The sequence below is a fragment of the Lytechinus pictus genome, chromosome 7 (assembly GCF_037042905.1).
Source record: "Lytechinus pictus isolate F3 Inbred chromosome 7, Lp3.0, whole genome shotgun sequence".
NCBI classification, from domain to species: domain Eukaryota; kingdom Metazoa; phylum Echinodermata; class Echinoidea; order Temnopleuroida; family Toxopneustidae; genus Lytechinus; species Lytechinus pictus.
This window is the reverse complement of record NC_087251.1, coordinates 4313922-4320317: the sequence shown is the minus strand read 5'-3', so window position 1 is coordinate 4320317 and position 6396 is coordinate 4313922. Positions and strand designations below refer to the sequence as shown.

The window sequence follows — 6396 nt, the reverse complement described above, 5'->3', positions numbered from 1 at the left end:
AAAGAGCCGGGATAAGCAATGATCTAGGATTCTAATATAATGGGGAACAATATCATACGCCCAGTCGAATTATAACATACAGTTTCGAATTTAGTTACACATTTACAATAATGTTAGTATGGCAGTGTATCCTATTGCCGGACACCTTTATTTCAGTGCTTTAAAAATGACAACTAGAGGAAATACAATCAAGAAAAATTCGCACTTGCTTTTCCAAATATTATGAAAATTATTAATATGATAAAATTATTTTATATTTACCAACCATTTTCTTTGCATCGCACTTGCCGCATACCCCTCCACGAAAAACAATTATTTTCGTGCGCGACAAATTACATCATGATTCCGGACGCGCGCCGGACGGGTAAAGATATCCTTTGATTATAATGATGTAAGAATAAATTTCTGTGATTTTTTTTCTTCTTATATCATGCATATCATGAATAAATTCTAACTTTTTGTTGCTTTTTTTATATCGAATCTGATCAAATGTTGGTAATAAATTCTTGTTTGATAACTTAATTTATTTTTTATTTTTTGGTTAGCTGCATGTTTCATAACACTTTCCAGTGCGCGTTCGTATCGTGACGCTCATCAAGTTCTATCGATGCGCATATGCGCAGCCGATCGTCGACGGCTCTACTCACGGTAAACCTCGCGCACGGTACCTTGAGAACTAGCCGTCGACGATCACCCACAATACACCTCACCTCATCATTCGATTGAAGGAGCCGACGAGATTGAAATTCGGCAAATCAGGCCCATATTTTCGTTAGAAAATATATCAATTCATTCAATTGTTAATGCAAAACTATGTTATATGATATTTTAAGCATTTTCTGTCATTTTAGAGATAAATAAGGTAGAAATTTGATTTTTTTTCGCCTTGTTTTTGCAATCTTGTTCTATGTTGATCTGTGAAAATGAATTGCGGAAGTCTTACGGTATGAAATTGTTTTCGAACGCATTTATATGCGCGTCCGGAATCACAATAGTGTCCGGTAATACAATACGTGACTATAATAGTATCATAATTTTATGTTCATAGCCAGTTTACGAAATTATAATGACCAATGGATTCATACAAAAATTGAATATTATTGTGCAATAGCTCAGTCGGTATAGGGGGGGGGGGTCGGATTCCGGTGACCCGGGTTCAATTTTCACTTGGTGCGCTAGTGCACTTTGGTAAGGCATTAGTCCTCATTACAAGGTCCCTCGGTGAGGACCTTAAGCCGTCGGTCCTCTCGTTGCTTCAGCACATGCATGCTTTCTTTTTGGTCTCTAATCTGCTTTGATTCTTAAATATTTGCCCCATTGATATGGATTGAAATCAGTAGCGTACCGTGAACCGCAGGAGACAAAGCATTGGGGGGGGGGCAGTGCATTAATTGTCTGTGAACAATGCTTTGCCCCCCCAATGCTTTGTCTCCTCCGAGTCACGGTACGCTACTGATTGAAATACTGCAGAACTAGTTTTTAACTTTCTTATTTTCTTATGATGCTATACTCTCATTTGTTTTTAATAAACACAGGCCTAGGGTTTTCCATCAGGTCTAAAGGTGAATGAAAAGGGCACTTAATAAAGGTAAAATAATTATGATATCAAACATTCCAAGCAGAAAATACACTTTTCACAAAAAAAAATCGTATGAATATTCTTAGCATCAGATTCTTCTTCTAGTTTTTAAGCCATGAAAAAGAAAGGCCTATAATAAGTAAAACTTAATAATAACCGAAGGGTCCGAAGTCTAATCAGATCACAATTCAGGCAAAGAATATAACTAGGAAAACGCACAAGATGTTGTCGTGTCTGTTATGATAATGATGATAATGATGATGATGATGATGACGATGATGATGGTGGTGATGATGATGATGATGATGGAGATGATAATGATCATGTATTTACAATTCTCTTTTAAGAAATACATTCAGATATGAAAAAATATGAATATGATTATATACAAAAAATTGGGGGAACCAGGACATGCAATTGGTCTTTCACAGGCAGGGTTTGAATATCATAAGAAGTAATATAATATTTTAACGGAGGACATAACCATACTTGGCATGTCTTGTGTGATGTGGATGAAATATCAAAGTGTTTTGAAATATCTGATATATCTACTTTTTTCTACGGACATAATTTACTTAATACTCAAATTAATTTGCTTAATTATCTAGAAAAAACATTTATTCAATAAGAAAATATAAATTCTAAGAACAAAAAAGAGGAGGAGTTGTGGAAGAATAATAAACCAAGAAAAGTTTTTTCGGAAAAGTCAAAACTAATGCATATAAGCAGGGCAGGTAATGAGGAATACAGGTATATTCATAATTATTAAAAAAATTCAAGGTATAAATCAAACAATAGAGTATAAAGTACAGTTCAATATTACGTAATCATGATTATTTACTGTTCTTTTTATTTTCAGTCATTTTTTTATTCAATAATGTTTGTGTCTGACAAAAAGTTGTCAGATCTTACAACTTTCCATGGTTTTTATTTGTTGAGAAACACTGTTTCTATGGTAAATGTCTGATAATAAAAGACTTGTCAGATAAAACATCTGACAAGTCATTTTGTGAAACGCTCACCAGCATTACGGTCGACCTTACAACGTTTTCAACTACAGATGGTGCTATACTTCTTTCGGATTGAACTACTGATAACATCAATAGAAATAAATAATAATAATAATAATAATAATAACAACATTAAAAATAATATCATAAATAGGTTTAATCAGGCCCCCCCCCCCCCCCCCCGGAAATCTGCAAGTCTGTATAGTTAATAATTAGATTTTTGTGTATGAATTAATTATGTTGATTTATGCATACATTTTACATTTTGCTCTATAATTTTGCTCTAGATTAAACTCTTTAAATGATATTTTTGGCGTAAACATTCTATGGAGCATTCCTAACGATATTGTGCTTGCAAAAAACGGTTAGATCTTATGTATTTCATTTTTTATATTGTGCTTGAAAAACGGTTATTTCTCATGTATTTTATTGTTTTTTTTTAATGTATTTGTTTGTTTTTCGAAAAATTTATTGCAGAACATTTTTGAAACATAATTGAGCTAAAATCAAATAATTTTATCTGATAAAGGAATATAATCATATAGAGCGAAAAGTAAAAGAAAACATATATAATTAAAACTTTTAAAAATTAAAAAATTGATCTACTCTCAATTATGTCCCTTTTTATACAGATATTGTAAAGGTATAGAATGCGTACGATAGTTTAATACATTTTTATTATCATGAATTATTTGCATTCATCAAACATTTGGTTTATCATCAGAATTCCGTTACATGTTAATCCATATATGTTTTTTTATTGCAATGGGTATTGTTAATTTCGATTGAAATTTATCATTGAAATTTGATACTGCAAGCAATGTTTACTTTAATTGTTAAATTTATTGCTAGGATTATATATATTTGTAGGGGAAAATATTTGAAAAGTTCTGAAACTGAACTGATTTGTTATGTGAACAGAGGCGAGAATTAGTTATTAATTGAGTGATTTATAGTTTTGTAGCATCCCATCGTTGTCTATCTATTTGTTATTACTTTTTTTCGATCCACCTATTTGAACCACATTCCTCTTCATCGTACAGTCTTCCACTCTAGTATAATCATTGTGAACAAATTCCTAAGTTTTATAGCACCATCTCTAGTTAAAACGTTGAAAATCAACTGTATAGTTAGAAGGTAACAGATACAAAAATAATACCGTTTGAAAATTAATAATGAACTCCGCGTTTCAGGCGGGATGTAATCATCCTAATTAGAACCGTCACTCTGTGTTTCTTTTAATGTTGGTTTTATTAAAATTAGTTTAGCGTATATTTAAAACAGTGCCATCTTGCCCATTTTACCTTCATGGTATTACAAGCACTGTCCCCTGTAGGCCTACCTAGTTTAGCAGGTAGATGTCAGTTTTGTTCATTAATTATAAGTATCTTGTTCATCTTTTGTTTTCATTTTAACTCGAGAAAACGGGATATAATTGTGAAATACTATAATTGTTAAATCTATTGATTAAATTGTATATGTTTGTTGGAAATAAGCAAAATAAAAATTTATTCAGCCATTTCAATTAATATCGAACTTTTTATTATTTATAATGAACATCTTCTCCATGATTCGTTCTTTTAAAATGCATTTTATTTTCTTGTTTTATAAAGCCATAATTATATGAATTGAAGTAGCATCGGATTGTGCACTCTCCCCCACAAAAATGGGGAAAAAATAAAAAAAAGAATGGAAAAAAATCGGCCGTTCCACCGTGCGTTCGCCACTGAAAATTTGTACACACGTCACCCATGGCAATAATATGCAAAACTTTAAATTCATTTTCTCCGAAATAATTACGTAAGACTATGCATAATTATGGAATCAAAGTTCTTATTACGTAAATGAAGCCCAAATCTGCATTTTGTTAAAGTGAGAGATTCTCTCTGTTTTCCCCCTAGGAGTTTTTGCATTTAAATCGCATTATAGACACAATGAAATACATTACAATGTGACAATTTTATAAGAAAGCAGATATAGAATTTATCCAAGGTAGGGCCTATAGTAATAATAATTTAAAAAAATGCAGTGGTCATTAACTATTGTAAGCAAAATACTTGAACTCATAGCAGCCAGAAAAGGCTGGGCTAAATACATGGAAACCAATAAAAATATTTGGGGCAATAAGAAAATAGAGACGTCACAACAAATTATCAGAGAATGAAGAGAAAGATTGGATCGAGACCCAAAACAAATCGATACCAAAGCACTTATTGAATAAACTGGGGAATAAACGCAGTCTTCTAAGATTTAATTTCCAAAAATGCAGTTAATATTTTTTTTCCTTAATTTTTTTTTTTAAGATGAGGATACATGCTTATACACACCATTCCCTTCCTTGAAAATAGGTCTATTTAAAAAAAACAGGTTAATCTCTATAATAGTGCATACAAACGGCCTGTGTATAATAGGTTTCAATACAGACCGTTTTTATAGAGCTTAAGATTATTATGGCGTTATGTACGCTCTATAAGCATTTTTGAATGGAAAAGATTATCTCTACTAGTCCGAAACTCACTATACGTAGCTTTGTAGTACGCTGTTTTACGGTAATGTATAATCAGTCCTTGGTAGTATAGTGGTGAGTATCTCCGCCTGTCACGCGGAAGACCGGGGTTCGATTCCCCGCCAAGGAGATCATACTTTTAACTTTTTTTTTCTTCTCCCTCTCCCACATGTAGGTTTAATTGATTATGATAATAATAGTTTTTATTTGGCGTAAATTACAATTGAGTCCCTTATTTGTGTTATGCAGCGGGTACATAATCTATTTTCATGACAACATCATTTTCGTGGTTATATCCCTATCCTTCCATGAAAATTTACTGAAGAAGAAGGGAGATCTTTCTTAATTAAACATAATCCAATGATATATGAATAAGCCCTGACAATGGCAGCGGTACAGATAAGTGATTGGTAGATGAAAGTATAGGGGGGGGGGTATGCAGGTAATATCCTGCCCCTTTCCCTATCAATCTACTAACCGTCCTACTTCATTATCAAACACGGGGACACTGCACAGATAGCGACGGTAGAGATCAGGTTCAAAATGATTTAAAATAGAAAGTGGTAGAGAGAAGTCATGCAATCGCTTAATTTCTCGAGCGATAGCACAGCAGTGGCATGTATATAATTCTTTATGATTAAATCATCAAGGGTTTGAACTTTATTTTGGATTGGCTTCGCTCCCGATTATAAATTGCCCATCATCATGTACAATTTTCGCGTTTTTAACTTATCGCTGATCTTGATTTCGCTGGCAGGTAAATATGAAATTTTGTTTTCTATATTTCGTCAATTGTATCACTGTTCAGGTTTTACTCCAAAGAAATATAGGCCTACTTTTGTCTATTGGGAATCTTCATCTTAATACATAAGTAAATTAAAATTCATTTATTGAACAAAAAATACCTACTTGCCAATATGAAAATATGCTCATCTTGACCGAGGGATGGTTCCAGGGTATTTTGATAGGGAACAAGACGACCGAAAGATAACAAAGGTGAAAAATACACCCCAAACCCCTCTTTTTTATGATCTTACTTCTCTGTTCTCTCCTTTTTATGTTACTTTTATTTCTCTGTTTATTTTTTTCCAATTAAATCATCATTGGGACGCCCCCCTTTTTTCACGGCGCCCCTGTTTCAACTAAAAATTAAACATTCGTTCAAATATGCCGGCATGAAAGTTTAAAACAAACTTACCAATTATTTGAGAAATTCAAATTCCATTGAAAAAATCATTCTGGTTAAATTACAAATAAGAATTAACATTTTAAAAATAATTCTTAACACTATCCTGTTATCT

The 6396-nt window shown here is 32.6% G+C and overlaps 1 non-coding gene across 1 annotated transcript; it reads left to right on the top strand.

The window, feature by feature from the left end:
- The first annotated feature begins 5153 nt into the window (after positions 1-5153).
- TRNAD-GUC (transfer RNA aspartic acid (anticodon GUC)) lies at positions 5154-5225 on the top strand. Its single transcript has one exon. It is a non-coding gene; the product is annotated as a tRNA-Asp (tRNA).
- Positions 5226-6396: the final 1171 nt, after the last annotated feature.